Source organism: Anomalospiza imberbis, chromosome 7 (genome assembly GCF_031753505.1).
Source record: "Anomalospiza imberbis isolate Cuckoo-Finch-1a 21T00152 chromosome 7, ASM3175350v1, whole genome shotgun sequence".
In the NCBI taxonomy this organism is placed as follows: Eukaryota; Metazoa; Chordata; class Aves; order Passeriformes; family Viduidae; genus Anomalospiza; species Anomalospiza imberbis.
In genome coordinates this window covers 9,026,044-9,041,184 of record NC_089687.1, presented here as the reverse complement: position 1 = coordinate 9,041,184, position 15,141 = coordinate 9,026,044, and positions in this window count along the sequence as shown.

The window sequence follows — 15,141 nt, the reverse complement described above, 5'->3', positions numbered from 1 at the left end:
AAAAAAAAAGTATTTCTGCACACACTGTCTGTAACAGATCCAGGGAGATGCCTGGTACCCCCAGGGCTGCATTTTCTACTGTGCTCTCCAGCACCCTCCAAGCAAGAGGAACAATTTATAAAAGTATAAACCCATGGGTGACTCTGACTAGCTCAGAATCTCTTTTCTCCTGCACTTCTTCCTCGTGTGCCAAGGACTGAAGACTACTCACATCTGCTGAAAGGAGGAGCTGATGGCTGGAAGGAGCAGGCGGCGACCTCCTCCCTTCCAGCTCCCTTCTGTGGCAAAGAGATGATGATCTGCAGGGTCTCTCTTAAAAAGCTTTTCTCCAGGCTTGCTAACTTTGCAACCTGCTGATGAGTTAATGTGAAACAGAGCCCTGGAAAATGCCGGGAGAGAGAACAGCAAAGCATCCCGGGGGTGTGGGGTGGATAAATCACGGCCACGCCGGCCGGGAGGGCAGTTGCCGGGCTGCGGAGCCATAAAGGCTGAGCTCGCTCCATACGCCCCAGCCGCTCGCCGGGCTGCTCCGGAGCTGCTTGACAGAGCTCTGCCTTACAAGCCCGGTCTTCAAAGCATTCCTGTCTTTACTGTCGAATGCACCAAATGTCTCCCGCAGCTGTTTAGTTGGTTTGTGAGCCTTGTTAAGTGCCGGGTTTATCATAGCTTCCCAAGGAATGCGCGCTCCCAACAAGTAGCTGAAAGATATTATCTGGTTCAGCCAGCTGAGGAGCCCAGGCTCCTTGGAGACTAGCTGAGAGTGTACAACTAATTTCTTTACTGGACAGTTGATATGTTTAATTGAACTTGAGTGTTCTTTGGTCTATATTCTGCTGAGAAGAGAGTTTGGGGAGAGGGTCTCAGCCTCATCACCAAGTATTGCTTGGGAAGCTATTCAGGTAGTCATAGCTTTTCAAACATACAGCCTTTAATCAGTAGGTTTATATTTATACTACCATAAAGAAATAGCCACCACCTAAGTGTTGTCCACCTGCAGCTGGCAGAGCCTCTGCCCAGACTGACCTAATGTTACCTGCAGCTTACATCCTCTCGATAGTATAAGCCAGAAAAATACTCCTTCAGTGGCCAAGGCTGCATCCATGCCAGGATTGGTTTTCCCATCAGAGCAATATCCAGCCATGATCCCCCCCCTTGCAGGTCAAGGCAAATGGTCTGCAGCCCACTCTGGGATTTGTAGCCTAACACGCTTCCCTGTGGATTAAACCTTGCCCAAGCTACTGGATATTAAAGTTCCCTCAACAACATTAAGCAACTCTAAGCTTTCTTTGAAGTTCACTTTAAACATCTCTCAAAGGCATAATGGGTAATGTGAAGGTGAGATATATAATGGTCACAATAACCTTATAAAGCACACAGAGAGACAGCCAAAGTATTTGAGTTCTGTGGAGCACCAAGCTGCTGAGTAAATGGGCTTAAGGGTTTGCCTCTCTCATTTGCTTGTTCAGTTGATTGATGCCACCATAAGCTCCCCATCTGCAAGCTCTCTGGGCTCTTCATAAGCTAGTTCTGTCCATGACATACAGTTAATATTATTAATTATTGTCTCTTTCCTCTCCATGGAGAGCAGTGTTCTCCGAGTCACAGCAGAGGAGAGCCCCTTCCATCTTTGGCAGAAGCAGAGTAAAGCAGGGCACACATTGGCAGAAGCAGAGTAAAGCAGGGAAGAGAACTATTAGGGAGAAATTTGCCAAAATGAGGTTTCCCATACTTTTTCAACTGATAGGAGGAGGCTTGCAGAAAAGTGCTTTGTGTCCTTGGATAGAGGATACAGGACAGAAACTAGGCAGTGATTTAAAATCCTTCCTGGAAGATTATAAAATTATGGTATGTAATGAAGATGTGGAAAAGTAGCAACTATAAACTAGGAAATCCTACAAAACAGCTCATGAGACAATAAATAACTCTGCTTTGAAAGTGATGGTGCAAAGTTCAGATTGTACAGCACACTGCCATTTGCAGTGCTGCCTTCATGTTTCTGACATGAAATTCAGATTCAGAGACATAGATTCACATAAACTACGTAAACTGAAGCAAACTGAAGACAGCCTGAAGAACTGAATGGCGATCCAAACTAAGACCATACTGAACTCCAGCTGAAAGGAGAGTGTGGGAGTTCAAGGGGCAGCAACACACACTCGATTTTCAGTAAAATTAAAAGAAAAACAATGCTTTAAGCATTCAGTTTCATATTGCAAAATATATTCTCTGATCATGCTTTTTCTCATTTCTCCTTGACGTGAGTGTTGATGGATAGCAAACAGCCACCAGTTCAGGGAAGATGCTGTTTTGGTGGCAGTGTAGGGCCCCTAGCCAGACCCTGTGCCCAGCCCTGCCAACCCAGATGGACACATTCCTGAAAGAGTGATTGTGGAACTGGAAGCATTATGGTTTGCCCTGGAATGACATCATAGGCACCAAAAGTTTCTCGTGGGGTTAAAATTAATCTTTCCTCCTAGTTAAGTCACGGCATGGACCACCTTAAATGAAAGAAGGCTGTTGCTAGGAGTTTTTTTTTTAATGTGTGGATCAAAATAAGAGGAATTGAACTGGTTTTGATAACTATTGCACTTTTCACAACATCCTAAAGTTTGCTAGTGTTACAGAAATATTTAGCCATTCTTTCAGTGGCATTCTTTCCCTTGACATTAAAAGGGAACTACATTCACTGAGCCCACTCTGCTGGCCATGTCCCACACAGATCCTGTCTCTGAAACCCATGGACCAAATTCTTCCTTGGCATAAGAATTACAGAAAGAATCACTTTGATTTGATGAGTCAAAAGTTTACCCAGCATCAGACTGGGCTGACAGTTTCATTTCAGCAAACCAAGATTATTTTGGATATCTATTAAAATGGACTGACTGGTATTCCTGCTCCCATGTATATACACACATACCAGACAATAATCTCCTTAACAACCCACAGATGAATTCCTCAGCTTATGAATCTGCCAGAAAACACATAATTTTCCCCATCAAGGAATGTTGCTTGGCACATCTTTAATATATCACTTACACAGCCCTCAATCAACCTTAATGATTCATCTAGCAACATGTCTTAGGCGATGCTTTACGTGATTGAATGGTTTATCCTCACTGAAAAAGCACACACCATTCAGTCCCACGTATCAGCTATAAAAGTTATTAATAACCAGGAATTACATAGATAAGAGTCATGAGGCTGGCTTTAGCCTGGGTGACAGCAGCTGGCCCACTTTGAGCTCCATCACTAAAAATCAGCCAGAATTTGCACCCGTGGGAAGAGATCAGAGGCTTGGATTCTCAACACCAACCCATGCATCATATTTTATGTTGTGTTTTACAGTTTATCAGCCTTCAGATTAAGATTTATTAGTGTTGCCTTGCTGTTCAGTAGTTGTAACTCATGACATGCTTGGTGCTTAGCAGTGTCTGTGACGGAGTGGCTGGCTCTCGCTGTGGACATTGCACCAAACTACAAACCCATGCAGGAAAGTGTCAAAGCAGGGACAGCAGCTCTATTTCTCTCTCTCTCTGTCACCTTCATGGGGTTCCTTACCTCTGTGAGAGGCCAGGAGACATCATCATATCTGGTGTGGACCTGCTCACAGCCTGGGTGAAGGGATCTGTGTCCTGGCCTCCCGTGGGAGTGCGAGGCTGTGTTATGGGCTTGGCCACCTCTTGGATGAAGACACTGATGATTAGCTCAAGGACAGAGCACAGCTAGCTGTCTGAGTCAGCACAGCCAACACATTGTCCTGGGCACTTGGGAAGTCATTTTTCAACTGCAGTATCTTCTCTCCTCCAGGGCTGGATGAATTACACAAGGTTCCTTGGACACCAGAGAGGCAAAGTGGGGTTAGAGCACCATGTGATCTCAGCTACAGTTCCCAGCCCAGTGTCCTGATGTTGAGCACAGACGTGGTAACTTGGCTCCTTTCCTTCTTGAAAACATTTGTTTGGATGTTCTGAGACTTTCTCAACATTGTGGCCCCCCGCCATAGGGTGTTACATGGCTTTAGATAAGAAATCTCCATAAAACTGTAAGCAATGTGTCTTCTGCAGTAAATCTTCCTTCTTAGCCAAGAGTGAAGCAGTCACATTATGTTTCCTTATTTTGCGGTCCACCTGTTGCAAGGAAAGTGCCAAGAAAATTATAGACCAGTGGGAAAGTATAGATTGCATAGATGGCTTGGACCCAACAAGAGTCAGTGTGACTATGGGATACACATTTGAAATCACCCTCACCTCTAAAGCTTTCTTTGTGCCATAGGAAGGGAATCCCTGGCTGGATGGAGACAAGCAATCTGCTGGCTCAGACACCATAGCTGTAGCTGCTATCTCCCCACGGAAAGGGGGGAGGATTAACTGGGTGTTGGACAGACAAATCCTGTGTAGCGTGGCACCACAACAATCCTTGTGTGCCTGAGGCATGAGGAACAGCCTTCATCTCCTTGCCTGAACCTGGCTGCTCCCTCCTGTGCTCTGTGGCCATGAGAGAGGTGTTGGCTGGCAGCACTGCATGTGCTCAGGGGCACGAGGCTGCCTATGCTTGCTGGAACAAGCCACTCTGGTAGACAGAACGATGGGCTTGTTGTCTAAACAAGAGATTTACAAGAAGAGACCTGCTGACACTGGGTGGTTTAAATGACCTTTCTTTATCTTCTGAATAAATACTGCTAATTCATTACTTTTGAAAACATTTTAAAAGCCAACAGTCCTTGTTCACTGCAGTCTGGGAGGACTGTGCTTTCACATCACTATCCGTGCAGTCAGCATGTGGATGGATGGGACCCACACAGTCATGGGATTCAATCCTCATATTTGTTTCCTACCACCCCTTTTCCAGAAAAAGATTGTCTTTCACACCCCAGTGGGGTTCATCTCCCCTGCTTCAGCTGAGAAACTGCTCCTGGAAATCTTTGCTGTGAGGGCTGGAGAGGGTCCTCCTGCCTGCAGTACACAGGGATTCAAACCATTCCCCAGCCATGTGCCAACACTGTCCTTCTCCTGCTTCTTGCAAAAGTACTTTTGCTCTTTATTTCTCTTTGTAGCATTGTCATCAAATGAAACAATGAAGAAAAACCAACCCTAAACCCAGCAGCCAAACGACCCTGGGCTTCATTAGCTGCTGAGGTACCAGTTCTGGGTGCTGCCCTGGGAGCAAACACTAATCTCCTGTGGCAACATCAGGCTGGGAGGGCTCTCACACCAGTGGCACCTCAGCAGAGATCTTCTCTCCTGCAACTCTGGGGCTTACACTCATAACTTAACCTGAGCTCTATGTGAGAGGCAGTCATACAATGCTGAAAATACACATCGAGGGCTAAACAAACAAACCAAACCTCACTCAGGGTGCAAACAGCAAGCAACTTGGGAAGCAGCTTTCATCTGTCCAACCCTGCAGGAAGAGCAGCGTGCTGGGATGTGGAGCAGCTCAGCTGTGATAGCTGGTGAGAGCCACAAGATGTCTCTGGAAACCAGCATTTGGACAAAAAAAAAGGCATTAATAACCCCAGAAAAGGGGCCGGGCTGTTTCCATCTGCAGCGAGTCCTGAGCTCTGGGATATGTACTGCTCTAAGCCTGTACTGGGAGCAGCAGGGCAGGGACAGCCCTGTTTGCTAAAGGTCCTTCTCCACAACAGTTTACTCCAGGTGACAGTTTGGCCCATGTGGTTGTACACATGACACTTCCTTAATGCATGGATGAGAACTGTGGATCTGTAAATCACTGTTGGATCAAAAACTGTATTGATTTCTGAAGTCATGGGACAAACAGCAAAAAGCACACATTGGAAACCAGATTAAAGAATTACCACAGTGCAGCAGAAAACAGTAAAAATGGGGGCAGTCCTCTCTGGGAGCCCTTCTGCCACCTGTTTCTTGCACATCAGAGCAGTGACTGCATGACTTTGGATCCCTTGCAGCAGAGCCTGCAGCTGATGGGATCTCAGCACTGGCTGCCTCAGCCCAGAGCAGCGATGAATAATCCCTTTCTCCCTTAGGGTCCTTCTTCTGCTGCAGGTCACTCCCCAGAGAGCTAAAGGAGACACTTTCAGCTTCTGAGATGTGTCCTGTAGGCAGCACTGGACTGGGTTTGTAACCTCCAAACTTGCCAACTCCTGTGGGGTTTCACTACCTGCACCGTCAGCCCCAGGGATTGATGAACACAGAAAAAAATCCACTGTGGCACACCCACAGACAGACATTATGGGAATGAACTCTCTGTCTCTGACACAGGGAAAAATCCTGTTGAATGTGACTCAGAGCTCAGCAAAATGCCTGCAGGTTCTGATCCTGCATCCATGTCAGTCACTCAGGGAACTCCTCTCCCTTTCACCAGCTCCTCTTGGCTTCCTAGTAAACAGCTACAGAATTGCAGGGTGGAAAAGGCCCATATAAGTGTAAAGTTGTTATTAAGAAATAGGCAAAGCATAGTAACCAGTGACTCACAAAGTTTAATGTGAGAAAACAAAGCTATCCTTCAATGGACCACATAGAGAGACAGCAATTATTGTAAACTGGAAAACCTTTTTAACATCCAACTAAAAATGTGTGGCAAATAAAATCCATTGCCCACCAGGCTCAGTGATTATAAGTATCATTTGTTTTAGGATTTATTTTCCCTCTTACAAATCATAAGACAGTCATTTAAACTAATAATAAGTGAGTTATAGGGATAATGGGATTTTTAATAAGCTGTTTCTTGTTGGGGGTTCCTTTACAGAAACTCATCCACTGCATTGCAAATGCCAGTATTTAGCACTGAGGAAAGTGGTGAAAAGTCCATTAGTCTAAATCTGTTTTAACTGGAGGACAAAACTTTGTTCTTGCACTGTGTTTAGAAAAACTCCCCCAGGACTGTACCATCATTATATCACTTTACTCGAGGCACATGCATTTGGACAGAGAAGAATGAGAGAAAAAAAAAAAAAAAAAAGATGTAGTCAATATCTCTGGCATGATTAGATGAAGAAGGAAAAAAATTAATGATGATGCTGACAAAGCCTTTTCCTTCATTGTACAGAGTAGGAACTTGGAGTTGTCCTTGCTAATACACTTGTGCAGTATTTAGACAATTTGAAGCTGTTATTGTGGAAGATCACTAAGGTTTTATGGGACATTTCTTGATGACATTTAGCTTGATTTCTACCTCCTGGTTTGTCTGAGATGACTGCTCTTTTTGGTCAGAAAGTACCAATTTCCCTCCAAAGCCTGCTGTAACTCAGAAGCAGAAGACCTGCTCCTGAATTGCTACCCATGCAAAAAAATGCTTGCCCCAAAGGACCAAAATCCCACAGCACATTTAATTTCCTGCATTAAAAAAAAGCTGTGGTCCTTCATTTGAGATCTGTGTCTCCCATGATGTCTGGGCTGAGGCCTCAGGCGACTGAAGGATGTGTATCCAGCTTAAAGAACCCACCCCAACCCGCAACCACCCTTCCCACAGCCACGGCTTTGTGCAAAATGACAGAGAGGGTAAAACGGCGAATGCGAAATCTCCTGAGTGAAAAGGAATTAGTAAAACCCCATATTCATGAAATATTGAGAGCTAATTATATGTGCATCGGAAACCTCTGGGGGAAGGGAGATGGAGGCCTTTCATTAGACGGTAACTGGAACTTTTTCATCATTTGTCTAGCTCAGGAATGTAAGGCTGCTGTCTGGAGAGGGATGTGGGATTTGACTGCAGGGCTGGGTGTGCAGGTGAAGTGCCATGCTAGCGAGTATTTCTATTGTACTCTGGCACATCTTGGAAAAGGCTCTTAGCTGCAGCAGGTCGGCGGGGCTGGGTGCTCCAACATCTCCGTGCTCCCACACGACCTCTTCACTCCAATGCACTGTAAGGAATCGTTCCTAAATTATATTTTTCATCTTCTTCTCACACAGCCCCCAAACGGGTCCAAAGTCCCATCCCTCACTTGAAATGTGGTCACGGTTTCTCCTAGAGGGTGAAAACCCCAGTCTACACCAGGCTGTCTCCAGAAAGTTCAATTTCCTTGCTTTTGACTTGCTCTCTGCTTTTGCAACCGAAACGAATGGCTGCTTATTGCCACTGCACCGTCGACCAAATTCAAAACCAAGATCAGAACCGGTGAAGACGAGGGCAGGTTTTTGTGGTGAAGCCAGAGGGTGGCTCGCTAAGGCAATCTGCCCGCTGCGTGGCCGCCAGTGCGGGCAGGGGACATAAAGAGTAAAAGGGGGGAAATTTCTCTCTCGAAGTTTTGCGGCGACTTTAGCCACAAGGATGCTCGGGGAAACCCATCCCAGATCTCCACCTTCTGCCCCTGTCTCCCTGCTGCCCGACCCCCTGGCCGCACCCGCGGCCCTTCTCCTGCAGCTGAATTTATTTCCCCCTTGTGATCTCCTGCCGACCTCGGCCAGGAGGGACGCGTGTCGCTCCCCACGCAGGGCAGCAGTGTCCCTCCCGGGGAATGCCGGGACAAGCCGCCTCCCGGCAGCAGCTACTCCACAAGCCGTGCCCGGGGCCGTGCCCGGGGCCCCGCTGGGCCCGGCCATCCCCGCGGAGCCCCCGCACCCGCGGAGCTGCTCGCGTTGCTCCCGCGGTGGCGGCGGCGCGCCCCGGGCCCTCGGCACATAAATCAGCATTAAACCCATTCCCCCCTCTGATCCCCGGTGCCACCGTCTATTACTCCCCCAGTGCGTTTTCTATCACCTTTTGTTAGAATTACACAGCCGGAAACTTAATTTACCCCGAGCTTTAAAGACAAATAAACCCCGCAGGCCGGTGGCCCAGCGATATGCCTGTTTACTCGCGGATCCGTAGATTATTATGAATTGTTGTGATTTTCAAGCTGCTGCTGGTTTAAATACCTTCTCGGACACTCTTCCCAGCTGGAAGAAAAAAAAAAAAATCCACTCGCTCTTCCCGAGCAAGGGCCAAGGAGCAGGAGACCATCTCACTTGAGCTGGGATTTATTTACTTTTGCTATTATTGTTATTATTATTATTATTGAAATTTGGAGCGAGCGAGGTTTTCAATTGCTGAAATAATTGCTTGGGAGAAAGGTTGCTTAATCTGTTCATACATTATTGACTCGGGCTCCAATATTTGGCTTGCTGCTTTTTATCGCAAGAAAATCACGTACGAGAGTCTTTTGCATAACAATTTTTAAAGAGGACACATCCTTATATCAAAAGTGGACGTGACTTGAATTTTACTTGCATTTGTCCCTAAAATGACCCAATTCCGGTTACTGCCACTGGGCAGCAGTAACATCATTTCTCCAGGCAATAGACTTATTCTGCTTTACTCTCTGCCCCTTTCCCTGTCCCCCACCCCCAAGCCAACATGTACTTTTAAAGCTGATTATTTTGTCTTGCTGCATTTTAGCACTACACACACTGTTTTCTCTCCCTGGGAACGGATGAGCAGAGAGGAGCAAGCCCAGCTCGTAGGAGCCACACGGATAATTAAAGCCGAAAGTTCCCAGGCAAGGCAGAAATAGTGCCTTCAACGAAATTTTGCTGTGAGCCGCCGCAGAGAGAGCCCAGCGCCCGTGTCAGCGCCTCCAACCACCGCCTCGAACATCATTTCCCCGATGAGGATCAAAAGAGCCCCCCTCTCCCCTGCTTTTTCCAATCGAAATGGTGCTGCTTCCCAGCCACACTGGTCAAGTTAGTTCCGGAACAAAGGATGACAAAACCACAAAGGATTCTCTTCCCCCTCCACCACCACCTCCCCTTTCTCCCCTTCTCAACTTCCCCGGTGCCTGCACACCGGCCCGGGGCAGGCCGGGACCCTCCTACCCGGTGTCGCCTCCAGGGTCCGGGGCCCGTCTCGCAGCCATGGCCCGGCCGTGGGGGTGCAAAGTGACAGAAGGGGGAGCGAAATATCGTGGAGAGGGGCATGGGGCTCGGTTCCTCTCCAAAGCACTGACGGGGAGAGAGCCCTGAGCTGCCTGCCGACCGGAAGGGGAGAATTGGTGACATTCATGTCCCACGACACCAGCGCTGTCGTTTGGACCTCGGGGTAAAAAAACTTAACACCAGATCTTTGCAGGAGAACCTCAGCTATCCCTGCAGGCAGGCGCTTGGGGAGGGGTGTGCACCTGAGAGCCGAGGAGAGAACTCCGTGAGGGACCGTTCCTCCACGCCAAGAGTTGAGCAAACTTTCCACGGCGGCGGACCCTTTGCTCCCGGGCAGGGGACGGGCGCGGGGTTGGCAGGAGGAGCCCCTCGAGGCGGCCCTCGGGCAGAAGGGGAAGACGGGGAGTGGTGGTGGAGGGAAGGTGGTGTCCGTGTGCAATCTTTGAGCTAACAGCTACAGCCATTTGCACACGCGTGTGTGCGAGGCAATATTCGCCCACACGCCCGCTGCACACGCGTTCAGCTGCACAAATGCATCCGCAAACCCTCGCAGGCAAATACAGACAGTGCAGAAGGGTTGGGAGACACGGCGGGGCTGTGTGGAGCTGGACGCAGACAGCCCCTGCCCCTACAGCCATGGCAGGGCAGCGGGTGGGCGGCGTGGGCGCCAGCGCCGCTTGCGCCCCTTTGTCACCCAAATCTCCCGAATTCGGTGAAGGGAAAAGCTTTACTCCCACGAAGAGGCAGCCCTGTACCCCCTAGAGCTGGGAAAAGTCTCGGGGGTGTCGTTCCCAGCGCGGGGATCCGGCACCCTGATCGGGCAGAGAGCCCCCCCTCACCCGGGCGAGGACTCCCCCTCCGCCCGCCAGAGCCCCGCGGAGCCGCCCCGGCCCCGGCCCCGCCGCCTCCCGCGGGGTCGGGCGGCGAAAGTTTTCCCGTCTCTTCCCTGGGCTCCGCGGCTCCCGGAGCCGAGAGGGAAGCAGGGCGAGACATAGGTGGGAAGAGCTGGAGGAAATTGAAAACATATTTTAAAATGTAAACGGGTCCGAGCCAGCCCGACCGGGTGTGCCGGTGACTAAGAGCACGGCGGGACCGGGACCGCCACCGGCCCGGCGAAGCAGAGGCGGGTGCGGACCTGAAACCCTCTACGGAACTTTCAGCCCCTATTGGTAACGTCTTAAGCGAAGGGACAGGGGTATCTGTCCCGAAGTGGAGTAAAGCAGCGCTCAGAAACATCCACTGTAACTTAAACCCGATTGTCAGGGAGCAGCCGGGGCCGGAGGCAGCCGCCGGAGCTGCTCGCCGGGCGAGAGGATGCCGCTGCCCTCCTCGGATCCTCCCCCGGCCAGCTAGCGAGGAACATCTCCGGGAGCTGGGACTTTTTAAGACAGCCGATCCAGGTGACTTGGGCAGCTTGCAGCGAGGTAGGGTGGGCTGCAGATGTGGGTGGGAGGCGGGAGGGGGCTTGGGAAGCAAATGGGAAGGGGTTTGCAGCCAGGCCACTGGAAAGCAGCGAGCTTTTGATTTCTTTTTCTTTTCTTTTCTTTTCTTTTCTTTTCTTTTCTTTTCTTTTCTTTTCTTTTCTTTTCTTTTCTTTTCTTTTCTTTTCTTTTTCTTTCTTTTTTTTTTTCTTTTCTTTTCTTTTTTTCTCTTTTCTTTTCTTTTCTTTTCTTTTCTTTTCTTTTCTTTTCTTTTCTTTTCTTTTCTTTTCTTTTCTTTTCCTTTATTTCCTTTTCCTTTCTTTCCTATTATTTCTTCTTTTCTCTTCTATTTCCTCGTCTTTTCTCCTTTTCTCTTGCTTTTTTCTCTTCTATTATTTTCTTTATTTTCCCTCTTACTTTATCTTTCCCCCCTTTTGTTTCCTTTCCCTTTTCCCTCTCTTGCTTCTTCTCTTCATTCTTTCCCTCTATTTTTTCTCGGGTTTTAATGCACCTTCTTATTTTTTCTACCTTTTCAGGTTTCTTGACTCCTTCTTTTCTTTTCTTTTCTTTTCTTTTCTTTTCTTTTCTTTTCTTTTCTTTTCTTTTCTTTCCTTTTCTTTTCTTTTTTATTGTCCTTTTCTGTAAAATTTTTATTTGGTTTTTTCCTTTTCCTGATTAATTTTTCTTTATTTTCCTTTTCCTTTTCACTTTCATTTGCCCTTTTTCTTTCCTCTTTTTTCTTATCTTTTCGTTATTTTCTTTTTTCCTTTTTTTTTTTTTCCTTGTAGGAAAAGAAACAAACCAATAATATCATTAAGAATAAGAAAGATAGTTTTCTCTTCTCCCTTCAGAAACTTCTGCTGGGTGTTTTCGCCTCCATCCCACTTGGGAAGGGAGGACAGACAATGAAGTAAATAAAATTAAATCTTTACTACAGTTCCCCGTGACTTGAGAGCCGGGCTGCATTGCTGGGGTGGGGGTGGTCCTGGATGGTAATTGATTCATAACTCTACACCAGGACACCAGGGCACAACATCCCCGGCTCCCCGGGAACATCTCGGGGGAGCGGGGCGGCCGCGCTGCTCGCCCGGGCCGGGGTGCGGGGCTGCAGCTCCGGCCGGCCGCGCCTTGGTCTCCCCGCAGCCAGGCCCTCCTTTTCATAAAAAACATCCCTTCCTCTCTCCCCACTCCCCACGTTGCTTCCAGGAGAGATTTTGGCTCTCAGAGACATAAACCTGTGCCCCGAAAAAAGTTTCGAGCGGAGCTGCCTCCAGTACCTATTTACCAACGAATTACACCGCTATTATTGCTTTCAATGAAGACTGAATCCCCAAGCGATAATTGAATTAGTCTATTGAAGAGACTGTCAGGTACAATGACGTGGTATATCCCGCGCCTTTCCCAGGGTCTATAGGCTTTGGGGACCCGGAATGTATAGTCTGACCTTACAGCTCATAATAATAATGCTGCACTTGTAGCAGAAATCTATTCGTATTCACTTTTAACAAAACCTCTGGTCAGCCAGTCCCTGTAGGAAGGATGAAATCTATTGTATTAGAACAACTCATTTATGTCCTTCAGCAAAGGCCCCAATGAGATCTGATCTAGACGTAGAAATAGGATTACCACAGCGTATATTAACCACGTTTCTATACTTCCTCCTTCCTATAAGGGCGACGAGAAAACAAAAATGCAAAGGATTTTTTATCTAATTTAAACTTTATTTTTATTTTCAATTTTAAAACTTCCCTCCTTTGGCGGCCTTCCTCAAAAAGAAGAAAAGGAGGAGAAGAGAAGAGGAGAAAAAAAAAAAAAAAAAAAAAAAACCAAACAAAAAAAAAACCACAAACAGAAAAACAAGCAAAATAAAAGCAAATACAACGAAATCGGAGAAATGATTCCGCCCGGTTTCCGAAGAGACTGCGAGCGCCGCGGGCTGGCATCGTGCGGCGGGAGCAGCGCGGCCGCCCTCCGCACAGCCCGACGGCGGGCACCGGGAGCCCCGGCCCGGCTCCCCGGCTCCGCCACCCCTCGGCTGCACTCCGCCTCCCGGACTGGATCTTCTCCCGCCCCAAGCCGGGAAGGCTGACCCAAGCCCCAGCGCCGAGAGCCGGTGGGGACACCAACCTGCAAGAGACTCAGACGGCACCGCGGCACTTCCGAGGGGCAGGAGAGCGGCAGCACGGCCCCGGGGCCGCAGCCCTTTCGGGGGAGCCCTCGGTGCCCCGGCCCCTCTGGACGAGCCGGCCCCCCCGCGACGGCAGCGTGAACGGGGCTCCGCGGGACCGGGCCACCCGACGGGCGCCCCGAAACCCAGCGGCACCCATAAGTTACGGAGCGAACTTTTTCCTAAAAAGGGATTTTTTAAAGCTTCCGTCCTTAAGCCACCGTGTGTAGACTTATTACCCCGATTACTGTAACCACCTGCGAGCCGGGGAGTAATATTTATCTATTTAGATAGGAAGGGTCGCGATGGAAAAAATATCCAGCCTGGAAATATACATCGTCTTTTCCTTTAACCCCTCCTCATTCATCCAGCCGATCCCCCACCCCCTCCGTACACAAACCTACTCAATTTATAGAGAAGCCTTTACTATCCAGAAGAGTTTCTAGAAGAAGGGAGGACTCCAGATGAAATAATCCCCCCTCCTACACACATGTACACACACACACGCACACACACATGCACGTAGATACACTTCCCCCCCCCCGGGCGTGCTCAGGAAGGCAAATTAAATAGTTAAAGGCTTCGATTTCTCTCTCTCTCCCTTTTGTTACCCAATTTTGGAACATTTAAGGATGGGTGTGTGTATTGTATTCAATAATAAAAGCTATAGGGCCGCCAGGACATTTATCATCCTATTACTGTAACAAATCCGGGCTCCCAATACATGAAAGGTAAAATGAATTACCGACGTTAAGCCGTCAATAAAGTCATTTCTGTAAATGGTGTCTCCGAAGGACTGCAGCATTATTCAACTAGCTTTATCAGCAGCTGGGAAATTACGTGAAGAAGCTCGCAGCGTGTAATATGGCCCTGCTTACTTTGATTAAGCGTCTTGCCAGGGAATAGTGACAGTGCTTTTGACCAGGTTTTATTCGCCGTCCTGTGATGAACGCCAAGCTGATCAGGCGGAATGAAGAGTAATTAAAACCTATAAATTATCTTTTGCAGCCCTTCTCAAGGCGTCTCTTGCAGGAGAGATAAGGCAGCGAGCCCCCATTTACAGCTATGAAAGGGACCGCGGCTCACAAAGGCTACGTGGCTAAATGGGATATTGATAGTGTCCTAATTAGAATTTAATTAAGTACCCACGCTCGCTTTTGGGATAAAGATTTCAATTTTGCTAACTTAAATATAAATAAACCCAATTTCGGTGCGAGTAAATGATATGATATTGTGAATGCAGGGGGGGTTTAACATTCATTTAATTGCGGATGAAGCTCTTGATTCCAGGGCTGATTGTGTTCTGCCAGCTATTATTTTAGGGGATTATTGTGTGGCTGGAGGTAACAATTCGGTAATGTTTCTCCGGTACAGAAAATAACCGAACGTGCCTCGGAGATGCGGGCACACACACGCCTCCCGGGCACCCGGGGAGCAGCTGACGGACACCCAGAGATCTCGCCTTCGATTCCCGGTGCCGGTCTCCTCCTGAAAGCGGAGCGATGGGCCGGGCCGCTGTTCCGGGGCTGCTCCCGGGGAGGGAAGAGCACCCAGCCGGTGAAGCACGGCGGAGCGAGGCGGAGGAGCCTCGCTGCTGCCGGCACCGCAAGGAACCGCCGAGATGCGGACACACAGAGAAAGCTATAGGTGTATTTTGAGCCCTCACCCTTGCACATATAGGATACATAGGCGGCGGCACGTGACGCGGCCCGGCCCCGCGGAG